The sequence below is a fragment of the Cupressus sempervirens genome, chromosome 11 (assembly GCF_028749045.1).
Source record: "Cupressus sempervirens isolate cs-2001-9-10 chromosome 11, ASM2874904v1, whole genome shotgun sequence".
Lineage (NCBI taxonomy): Eukaryota > Viridiplantae > Streptophyta > Pinopsida > Cupressales > Cupressaceae > Cupressus > Cupressus sempervirens.
The window spans coordinates 657510691-657523207 of NC_143128.1; the positions used below are offsets into that span (position 1 = coordinate 657510691).

Here is a 12517-nt window from a genome sequence, read left to right on the forward strand (position 1 = left end):
TTTATTAAATAACTTTATTTAATTTTCACTTGACTTCTTTTTAATTAATTTATTACTTTAATCTCATGCACTCATCATGCGATCTTAATTTTTTTTAATAATTTAATATCTTTTTCACTTTTAATTTATTTTAGAAATTTAATTGATAGAATATTTATTAACTTAAATAACAATAATATTTAGAATTTATTTAAAAATAAACTCTAAATATGTTATTATTAAATTAAATAAATATTATCACGTTCTAAATTTACACTTTAACTGTTATCTTCAAATTTAATTCTTTTTATTTAATTAATTTCTCAACTAATTAAATATACTTAAATTTTCAAATGTCATAATAATTTTCTATTAAATTAAACTATTAATTTAATCTTTTAATTAGACTTAATTAATAGAAAATACATGAAAGACTCATAAAGCAACATATGCAAACCCATCAAAGCAAAACACATACTAAATCAAACTAAAGGGTTATAATCACGAATTAACATCATCCGACGCATTCAGAGGGTACTCGACTTAGGTACTTGTCCTAATTATCAATTAGAACAAATGACTTAAAGGTTTAGGATTTGGACTTAAGAATTTATCTCCCCTTTCTTACCATTGAGATAATGCGAGGTATGCTCATCCTGGCAATTCAGGGAAGTCGATACCCGGTACCTGCAACTTCCATAAAACCCATGCATGTATAGACACAATATTCTAAGCTAAACAAGCAATGGCAAGAAGTGGTTTATCATGTAGATCTCGACTAGTAGGTGACTATGACTCCCTTCCTTAACCACATCAGAAATGCCATACATAAAGAAAACAAACACGCACACCATAGACATGTAGTATGGGGTAAGTATCCATAAGAAAACACATAAGATAATCCATCTAACTAATCATCATCAATAACTGAAAACACTGAATAATCATCATACATACATGAAATATAGAGTACCAAATAATCTCATCATAAAAATCAATTGAATTTGAAACAATAACTGATAAACTCAAAGTAATGCTACTAATCATAAGTGTAAAACTAGCCTAGAAGAGTTCAGCAATGATAATAGAATTGTGAACTCGGGGCTGGCACTATAGCAACTATAGGATTCCTTTCACCCCTATGGAGGACTCCTTACTTTGGAAACTAACACCTTCGAGAGAGTTCATAGTTAAGTCTTCTTACCTCTATAACCTAGGGGGAAAGTGACACAAGCTGATTGGTGAAAAGTTTGGTAACCTTGGATCCTACCGAAGATAAACTTCTTTTGGTGGATGACTTTGCATGGGTCAAATCTCTTTATTGACAATGTCTAGTGTAGAGGGTGCCAACTCACTAATTGCTGAATTTTATGTCTCCATGAAGCTGAATTTGTTACTCACTTGCTTATTCACTGCCCCTTTTCCATGGAGGTTTGGAGGGAGGTTCTTTCTTTATGGGTGGTTCAATGGTGCATGGATAGAGATTTGAAACAATTGTTCATTGGGATGACCCCACTAACCACCCATACCTCAAAAACTTATGGATGATTCTCCCCTCATAGATTTCATGGAATATCTAGAAGGGGAGGAATAATAGGATTTTTAGGGACCAAGCCACTACCAATTGGGGGGTGGCCCAAATCACTATCAAGCTTCTAAAAGAATGCAATGGGGTCTGCTAGTGGAAGCCCCCTGTTGAACCCCCCAAGCAAGCTTGACATGAAATGGGCTTCGGCTTGGAATGTTAGCCCAATAGTGGCTCAACTTGAAAATTCAAAAGTTTTGGCTAGAAGGAAGATGGTGTGGTATTCCCCTAGACTCTTGGTTCAAGCTAAAATTTGATGGTTTGGTTGTAGCACTGTCGTGAGAGGTATCCTTCACAATAATATGGGAAATATGGTTGTCACCTACATGCGTATCTATGGAGGGGGATCTAACAATGAAGAAGGACTGACACTCCTTTGGGGACTAAGAATTGTGAGAGCTTGGGGTGTCAATAAGCTGGCAATTGAGGGAGACTCAATGTTAATCATTAAGGATGCTAAGGGAGAAGGCAGAAGCAAAAAGCTAAATAAAGTTATAATTGAGGAAATCTGAAGGTTGATGGAATATTTCCAAGATATCCATGTTTCCCATATATACCATGAGGGAAATGGCATGTTGGATGGGCTGGCTAAATTTGGCCACATCGTTACGCACCTTATGGAATGGGATGATGTTAGAATGTTTCCATCATCAACTCAAATTGTGATGGAAATGGAGTGTACCTTCATTAATACCATAGGAATAACCAAAATGGGTGGTAGGCCTTCTTTTGTCCATGTGGACATATGAATAGGATGCTTCATAAAGGAAGTTTTTGGAATGATTTTTTTGCACTATGATTTTAGTTGTCATGAACATTAATTACTATTGTTAAAGGATGCAAAGGGTGGATTTGGTGAGATGTAGCAAATGATCTCGTAATGATCAAAATGAGAGGTTAATGAATTCCCACACAAGATACAACTGGCAATGACCATTTATGGATAGAAAGAGAATCCTCAAACATGTCATAAAGAGTAGTTTTTTTTTGTTTGAGAAACATTGTGGACTTATGATGGTCATGCAATGCCTTTTCATTTTATTTGTTGAGGTTCTTCAATTTATATCCAGCAACGTCAGAACCCGCAACAAGTCTATGTCATTTGATGAATTAGTGGTTAATCTGAATGACAATATGGGAAATAGCAATCGAATTGAACCAATGGGTGTGGAAGATAGCATTCATAATAGTGAGGTAGTGACGGTGTACTTGCAGGAAGGCAACATTTTATAGTATATGGAGGGTATGGTGAAGCATGATGAGGTTATATCAATGAAATGTTTTCCAGACTTGAAAGGATAGGAAGGTGACTATCAATGGCACAAGCTTTGATATTTCAAAAGAAACCATTGCGAGGGCTAGTGAATTTTTGATGGAAGGAAAGAACTGATGGAGGTAAGAAAATGTCAATGAGGAAGTTAGCCTTTGAAAATTCTTCAAAGGCAAGGAGGAACCAAAGAGAATGCATGGTGGATTTTCTCAGGCTACCCTTCCTAAGCCATGGGATATCATCTGCTATGCTATCATGTGGTACATCACGAGGACCATTTCTAGGTACTATACTACTACCATTTCTCCATCCTAAATCATTTCATGAATTTGGACCACATCTCCTTCCCATTTCTAGGTAAAAGTACAAAGTTGTGTCACCTCTTAGGCTGACTTATCAAAACAACTTAATTTGAGTATTTCTATCTAAAAATCAATTATGTCCAAACATAGGATCTAGATAAATTCATTCTAACTAAGTTATATATCGTCTCACACTTTTCCAATTGAAAATATCTATTAAATGCATGTTTTATACTAGTTTGTATCCAATTATTATAGAAATAAAATTATTTCAAACAAGTGGAATTTTAATAACTCTTACTAATTTTATAATATCTTCTTAATAATATATAAACACCATTTTATAGAGCTCAAAGTCAAGAATATTCTCATATAGATTTTATAGTGTTTTAATTAGTTGTAGTATATTCTAATTAAAAAATTCTATAATGACATATTTTAACACTCAAAAAAATGTCAATTTTGAGAAAGAAAAAATATTAAATCATATAATTATTTTAAAAAAATTATATGACATTCTAGAGTAGAGAGTCCTCTTCTAGAATATATAATTTTTCTCTTGGTTAGAATAGATTTTTTTGAAAAATGTGGTGGGTGATGAAAACTATCAATTTTAGGTGAGTTGAAATTTGAATTGTTATAAATGAGAAAATAAAGGTCTAAAGTCAATTTTTATTTTTGATTGTTTTAGATATATATATTATCTATAACATAGTCTGAGATCAAATGGAAATAAGTTTATTTCCATTTAATTTTGTGGTGGCAACTAGACTCCTAATTTTTTGTGTTTTTAAGTAGCTAAAAAATTATATATATAAATTAGGAAAATATATCAATTCTTAATCAAAATAATTATTAAAATTTATAATCCTAAACTTAATCCATTTCTACACATTTCATTAGTTTACTTAATTTTCAAACTCAAAATAATAATACCAATTTTATGTCATTCAAGGTGAACAATTATACTTTTGTTAGCCTTTTCCTTTATAAAAGAGTGACAGAGGTTTGTGCTTTTACCCTTCTGTTATTGCATTCACTGGATGATTGTATTCTTAAAGCAAGTAGAAGACATGAGGAAGGGAAAACCTTCTACTTCATCCACCAAGGGCTGATGAATAAACTTTATACTTAGCATCTTTCCTCGAAACCTTGGTAGAGTTTTCCACCAAGGTCATGCACTTTGTAGCCACCACCCTTTATTTTTTGCAAGTGAACAAAGAGGAGGACCTTGGAAAAGTCACTGAGACCACTCAATCCATCTATGGGTTCATGGTTAAGGATTGGTTAAAGACCATCCTAGACAAACCAGTTAAAGTGGAAGGTGAGGACAGGGACAAGGTTGTGCCTGAGAAGGAGGATAGCCATGGGTTTGAAAAGGGTAGCTAGCCCTATATGTTTTACTTATTTTTTGTTGTATCTATGATTATGCCTATAAACTTGGTACCCCATGGGGTCTTTATGTATATGTCATTTATGAGGACTTATAGCAGCAATTTTTGTAAGGGCTATTGTTTTATTTTATAGTCTTTTATGCATATTGGTTTAAATATTGCTAGTACTGTTAAGTTGACTATGAACATATATTGGTTTTTGAAGTTTAAAGTTGGTATTGGTTATTTGATTGGGAGGTTACCTCCATCTATTTATTCGATCTTTTTGTACTTCAGGGTTAGCCCCCCATCTTATTGGCTACTATCAGTTACTTCAAAAACAAGTTAAAATAATATGCCAAACATTTTGACATTATTGAAAAACATTATAACTAATGAACATAAAATGCATAAGTATCCTTACTTCATTAGCAACTTGTAGATCAATTATCAGTTATGCTAGCAAAATGATAGATTATTTTTTTAGTTTTGAAAAAAAATGAAAAATGATGAGTTCATGTTAACCTATGATCATTGTACATGAGGCGTCTTCAAAACATAAGTTATTTCCAATGAAAATTAGTTGGAAAAAACATATTTAGAAAAAAATAAGAACACTATCATCATCAATCTTGAGTGTCCTACAAATAACATCCCAAAAGGATTAAAAATTTTCTTTCATTTAGGTCAAATTATGGCTATCATACACAATCATAAAAGGTCGTGAAAAATAACTTCTAATCATGGGTTTTAGAAATACCTAGTGAAAATTAAATGTAATCATTTGGATATTAATATAAATTACATATTCGAAAACTAGATTTTGACTACTACATTTTATATTTGAGATTTAGTTCTTAAGTATATTTTTTTTATAACTATAGAATTTGTTGTATATGGTGATCAATTGACCCATATAAAAGGATATTCCTAATTCCTTTGGAAAAAATATTTGTATTATACTCAACACTTAAGAGGATTTTTTATATTTTTTCAAAATATCTTGTTGTTAATTATGTATTACCCTAATTCCTTTTCTTGGAAACCCTTTATGTACAATTGTCCAAACTTAAGATTTACTAATATTTTAAATTAATTTATCATTGTGTAAATAATTAAGTTTAGGTTTGATTTGAAGATACAATTTAGCCTCTTATCAATGATCCCTCTAAGAAATTATATAAATGTCTTTTCTCACTTACTAACCTTAATAGTGTATCGAGACCTAGCTATTGATACCGCCACTTCTATTTTGAGATAATTCACTCACACCTCACATGTCCAATGCCCAAATAATCATTGTTAATGTGTCACATATTAATGAGATTAACTTTTTAAGGGTAAGTTATTAAATCTTTTAATTGTTCTCGTACCTCTCAACTCTTTAAATCTTTTGAAATATCTTTGAAAGTAGATCTCAATGCATTACCCACTTAAAATCACATGATCTCTAGTCTATTTAACTTGCCTTCCTATGTTTTGGCTAGTGTAATAGCTACACCATCATCTTCCCAATGTCAAATCAAGTTAACATCATTAATTTTAATGTAATAGATCTCATTGAGGATTTGTAGATTAATAGTGCAAATCAAGATATACCATTCATCATTTGGACGAAACCATAAAGCCTACTCAAACAAAGAGTTAATGAATAATAATTATCCCCACGCCATGTCACTAGCCACTATATGATGTCCAATGTAGCAATCACATATTACCTAGCTACCTTCTTTGCTAGTTCATCTACCACTTGTTTTCCTTTGCAACATATGTATGAGATTTTAAGCTCATCAAATGTCCTAATCAACTCATGTAAATATAATAGGTATTTCTTGAATTTCTAGTTTAGTGTCATATTCTAACAACCTAAATTTACTATTATCAGTGAATCTCACTCTATATGCAACTAGGTAGCAAAGTAACTTTTATTTTACATTTTAAATCCAATAACATTGCCATGAAACTTTTTTATATTATTTGTGACTTCTCCCAATTTTTAAATGTTTCAAGAAGAATTATGCTTGAGTGGCATCTTATTATGCCTTATGCATTACCCACACTAAGATTATCTCTACTCACCATCAAAATTGACGTTTACTTAACTCTCTTCTATCTCCCTCAAGACAACATTCTCTCCAAAATTGTGAGGAAGATCAACCTTCCTTTGCACATTTATAGAAGACTTATATATTATATTAATAATTTCAATACATTACTCACAAAAATTAGGTATGTATATGTATCAATAGCAGCCTAAACTATTCTACTATTACTCTTAAAAGATCTCTCTCCCACACAGAACTAGTGTTGAGCTTATCAACTAATTTAAATGGTTCGTATACGTTTTAACTTCTCACTTTCCTAAAAAGTCGAATGCGGGGATAGCTACTTTTGTTATCATTCAAAATAAAAGCCAGGAGTAATTTATTCTGTATAATGAAGGAAACTAGAGTTCAAAACCGCACGCTAACAAAGAGGAATTTGATGATTAACCTGCATAAATAGGCGACAAAAAAAAACACATGACTTTTCATGGTTGGAGCTGTTTTTCTCGTCATGGACGACAACAACCGAGCACAGAGTAAAACAAACAACAAACAATAACATAACATAGAAAATTGAGTTCAAACATATGATAAACTATTACCCGGTTTCTTCTGAAACTTTTGAATCTTTATCTATAATACAGACCGGAGAAGATTCATCTGCAACTGAATTGGCTTCTGCACTTTCATTCTCTGGCAAAATTTCATTTTTCACTGCAGCCTTTTCTGTAGCCCGGCGCAGAGTCTGTATCAGTTTTTCAAGAGCAGCGGTGGGATCATATCTCGTCCTCATCAATTCCTCGCTCACATCTGCCGGCGTAATCTGCGCTTCCTTCATCAAAATCTCAACTTGTTTAAACAAAGGATGATCTTCAAGGCCGAGATAATTTCTTGCAAGAACTTTGAAGGCAGGAAAAGTACAGAAAGACAAATGAATGTGCTTATCCATGCGCCCCGATCGAAGAAGTGCGGGATCCAGCCTATCAACATGATTTGTCGTAAAAATAATAATCCTTTCGCTGCCGCAGCACGACCACAAGCCATCTGTGAAATTCAAAACCCCGGACAAAGTAACCTTAATTTCTTCACTGTCTTTCTCATCTTTCAAAGGGTTTTGCTCTTCCTTACTCTCCTTCTTCGCCTTCTTTTTCCGGTCGGACAGATCCAGCGAGCAGTCGATGTCCTCAATCACAATAACAGACTTATTCGTAGTCCCGATCAAAAGCTTCCTCAGCTCGGTGTTTCTCTTAACCTCAGTTAATTCCAGGTCATAAATGTCATACTCCATAAAATTGGAAATTGCGGCGATCATGCTCGATTTTCCGGTTCCCGGCGGGCCGTAGAGCAAATAACCCCGTTTCCAGGAACGGCCGATCTTCTTGTAATACTTTTCCCCCTCAGAAAACATCCTGAGATCCTCCAATATATCATTCTTTACATCCGGATCAAGAGCAAGGGTTTCAAAAGTCGCAGGGTGCTCGAAAACCACCGGCGTCCAAACGCGCTTTCTGTCCTCGTAAGAATCCGTCTTCGGACCTTTATTTGTGTAAATCTTCCGGTGCCGGCTTTTCAGCTCCAAGATTTTGGACTCCGCGAGCAGATGCGGCAGATATGATTCAAAAATCCGAACTTTGTCCCTCTTGTGAAAAGTGAGCTCGAATTGGCGCTTTTCATCGGACTCGTTAAACCAGGAGAAAATAGGCGCCTTGTCTCTCTGCTACGGAAACTCCACCAGGCTTTCACACCGTGAAATTCTTCCATCATCTGTTGCCTTTTGTCCATGGTGAAGGTAAATTCCTTTGCATTTTTCGGCCTGCTGAGCTTCAATCTGGCTGCGACGGAAGATGATCTGGCGCTCAAATAAATCTGCACCGATTCGTAAAGATCGCTGATCTTGAAGCCCTCGTTCTCCTCAATCACTAGAGTGGTGTAGGGAGACAGAAACTGTATGATCTTTCTCAGCAGCTCTGTAAAATATTCTGAGAGTTCGGGAGGGAGACACTCTCTGGCCATGGTTCCCAAGAATAAAATGGTTGCCATGAGAGTCCCGAGATTCGACCACATCTCCATTTTCATTCCTTGGGGATTTGCCTTGCGAGTGAAGAAGCTTATAACAACGTTAAAATCATTAAATAATTCAATCCATAGCAGCCACGCGTTCGCTGTGGGAGACCACTAAATTTAATGCAATTCGTTCTTACTCCTTCCGCGGGCATCTCTAGTTGGACTCGGTAAGAAAAGACAAATTGTGAATAGAATTATTTATTCATTCCGTCAAAAGAAACGACGAGTAAAGACTACACTAGGTACAACGAATTTGTGAATTGGTATACAATTTAATTTTTATATATTCTTAAATCTTAATTAATGCTCAGAGGTCATTTTTCAAATCGTTGATAATGATTTCTTTATGTGATAAAATAATTAATTTATTTTATTTTCTTGTTTATCATCATCATCTCGTCATAATATCATTTATAATTAAAAAATGTATCAATCTATATGAAATTAATCTCACATTCGAAGTATATGTATATTATTAAATATAAGGTAAGTTAGAAGAAGAGAAATAGAGTTTGAAATTGAGCTAAGTTTCTTCTTTTTAAATGTTAACTACTTAGTAAGATTGTATAATAAACAAAATGTTCCCAATATCATATTGATTTTTTATGTGATAAAATTATTTTGAAGGTTTCAAATTTAATTTTATATTCTTCTTTATCATCATCCTACTCATCATAATATCATTTATAATTTAAAAAGTTATCAATGTATATGAAATTAATCTCACATTCAAAGTATATGTATATTATAAAATATAAGTTAAATTAGAAGAAAAGAAATAGAGTTTGAAATTGAGCTAAGTTTCTTCTTTTTAAATGTTAACTACTTCGTAAGATTGTATAGTAAAAGAAATGTTCCCAATATCATATTGATTTTTTTAATTATCAATGGGCCAATACCTTAAGTCTCTTATTATTAATACTCTCTCTACCTCAATCGAAATTCAAGACTCTTTGTAATTTTTTAATTGTTGTGATCATAATAATTCTGATGACTCATTACCCCTTTGTTATTCTCCTTTCTTCTACCTAACTCCAAAATTGTTTTAAGTTTTCTTAATGGATCAAATACTTTGTAGTTAGCTGAAATATTTATTTTGATATATTAAAAGAGTAATCTAATATGGTTCCATCAAATTTAAGACTTTGAACAACTTTTTCACTAGCACATCAAGAATATTGATGTCAGGGAAAAGAAAAATATTTTGTTCAATGATTTTTTTAGGATGTATCTAAAAGAGAGTGAAAAGAATCAAGAAATTATTTTCTTTGAGAAGTGTTAAGGACCATAGGATGAGAGTATGTCCACCTAGATTAATAAGGGATTATTTTATGAATCATATCCATTATTATAAGATATAGTTCAATACTTGTAAAAAAAAGAAGGGGGGTAGGATCACCCCTTGAATCAATCAACTTCTAGAGAATAAAAAAATACATCAACAACACTAAAAAATATAAGCATGAACTAAGCTCAAGAGTAGGCAACATATAAGAAAATGTTAAGCAACTAAAGCAACGGTCATGGATGGAAAAGGTGGATCTTTGCCAATAATTATACTTTGGGTCTATCAATAAAAATCCAACTTATCATCTAGTCGACACTGGTAATTTTAAATAAATAGAACTATACATGAATTTTCCTTATTTTTAATTAAGAAGGTTGAGATTGGCAGGCTCCTAAAATCCATTACAGTGCAAAAATCCTTACATGAATTTTCCTTGGTGATCATGCAATGAAGTATAATATAATTATAATTTAAATAGATTCTTATAGTGCCAATATTTACACTTATATCCATAAATAATAATATTTTATCCACTAATTTATTAGTATCATAGCATCAAGAGGTATATATTTATCTTAAACCTAATTATTAGCTTCATTTCCATACAAACTATATTGGCCTATATTGACTATCAATTTTACATATATAGAAACAATAACAAGACAGATTGGGTTCTCCTTGGAAAACTCTCTTTACAGTCAAGATGATCCCTACGTAGATAAAAGTCAAAATATTAAGGTCAATGTCCTTCATCACTTTTCAAAAATATAATTTTCTTATATCTAAGATAATTTTGATGGATCCAAATCATTAAATTATTATATTTTAAAATAAAAATTATAGCATTGGAAAGTTTAAAATTATTTTTTATTATAGCTAATTTTTACTATAGGTGGTGTGATTAAAAATCATTTGTTCTAGAAATAGTTTTCATCTTTTTTTTTAAAACATTTTCTTTTTTGTATTCTTGTACAAGTATCAATCATGTTATATAGTTATGTGCATACATACAACTTTGTAGATGAAGTATAGATGAGAGGTCTTGGTTTAGGTATTTTGGGTATTTTTTCTTGGTTTGCATGCAACTATAATTACAATGTAGTTGTATATGCAAATATACAAGTGTATTATTTTATTTTTTATTAGAGGAAAATATATCTTGAAGGGACCAAAAACTCTATATAAACAAGTTTTGAGAGGGGATATGGAACCCCAACAACTACAAGATATTTTATTGTACAAAACATCAACTAACCAGTAGAAAATCTTCATCCTACCAAAAGGGCATGCATATAATACAAAAGTTACAATAACATTAAGCCAAAATCCTTACTAGAAAAAGAGATTTTACAAAGATCCCTAAACCATAAACAACACGTGGGTTTTATCAGACAACCATATAACCTTACATGACATTTTGGTAGGCTCACCCAACCTATAAAATTAGCCTCAAATAGTTTTACATCAAAGATCCAATTGAAAAGAGCATGAGATTTAATATTAGAAACCATCACGGAGTTTTAGAAAGATACCTAAACTATTAACTTGTTGCAAAAGATAGATCATTCTAGCCTAGTAGCTCCAAATCAATACTAGAATAGGAGCTTAATAAAATAAACAAGAAAAATACCAACTACACCAAAAAATTCCCCATCCATGTTTCAAATGGAGAATGAAACCCTATTTGGAATTACAATCCAAGAGGATAAACAAAGGGTTTTGGAAGACTCCCTTAACCAAAAAGTTAGGTTTACAGATGGTAACCAAACAAAGTTTTTCATCTATGACTCTCTAGCTACACATCCCAAGTACTCCAACATAACCCTCTCCACATCTATAGGACTAAAATCCACCTAAATAGGGATCAAGGAGATAGGATCATCCAAAAGAAAACCACCCTCTAACTATCCTCCACATCAAGCAACCATGGAGGAGAAGAAACCTCAAATAATTTCTTCCTAACTATCCCATATGATAATTCTCCACAATAATACAAAAATATCTCACCTCTATAGGAAGTGTAGAAAAATGTGAAAGGAGAATAGAGAGACATTCCCATGCCAAGGTTGCACAACAAACCTTCATACCTTATAAGAGAGGGCTATAACTCTATAAGAGATGAAAGGATGAAAGATGAATGATAAATCAGAAGGATTTATGGAAGCCATTGGAAGGCAAAGCCAAGAATCAGGGATCTATGTCAAATGATGAATGAGATCTTTGGGATAGAAAGGCACTTGGAAGCATTCGGTTATGTCTAGAACCATCAGTGGCATTTAATATTACAAAAGTGAAGATGATAGAAGAGTTGATGAAAACCCTAGTGACACTGTATGAAAATCCCTCCACTTCAAACAAGGTTTTTCTCATGAAGCATTTATTTATTATGAAAATGGCAAAAGGTGGATCTATTGCAGATCATTTAAATGAGTTTAATACTATTACTAGTCAGTTATCTTCTGTGGGTATCAATTTTGATGAAGAAATTAGGGCTCTCTTAATTTTGTGTTCTTTGCCTGAAAGCTAGAATGGCTTTGTAATGGTTGTGAGTAATTCTATTCCTAGATCTAGTACCCTAAAATATGATGATGTGATCGGTGTTATTTTGAGT

At 32.7% G+C, this 12517-nt stretch overlaps 1 pseudogene; it reads right to left on the minus strand.

Moving 5' to 3' along the window:
* Window positions 1-6975: 6975 nt before the first annotated feature.
* Window positions 6976-8749, minus strand: LOC149531495 (AAA-ATPase ASD, mitochondrial pseudogene; annotated as a pseudogene).
* Window positions 8750-12517: the final 3768 nt, after the last annotated feature.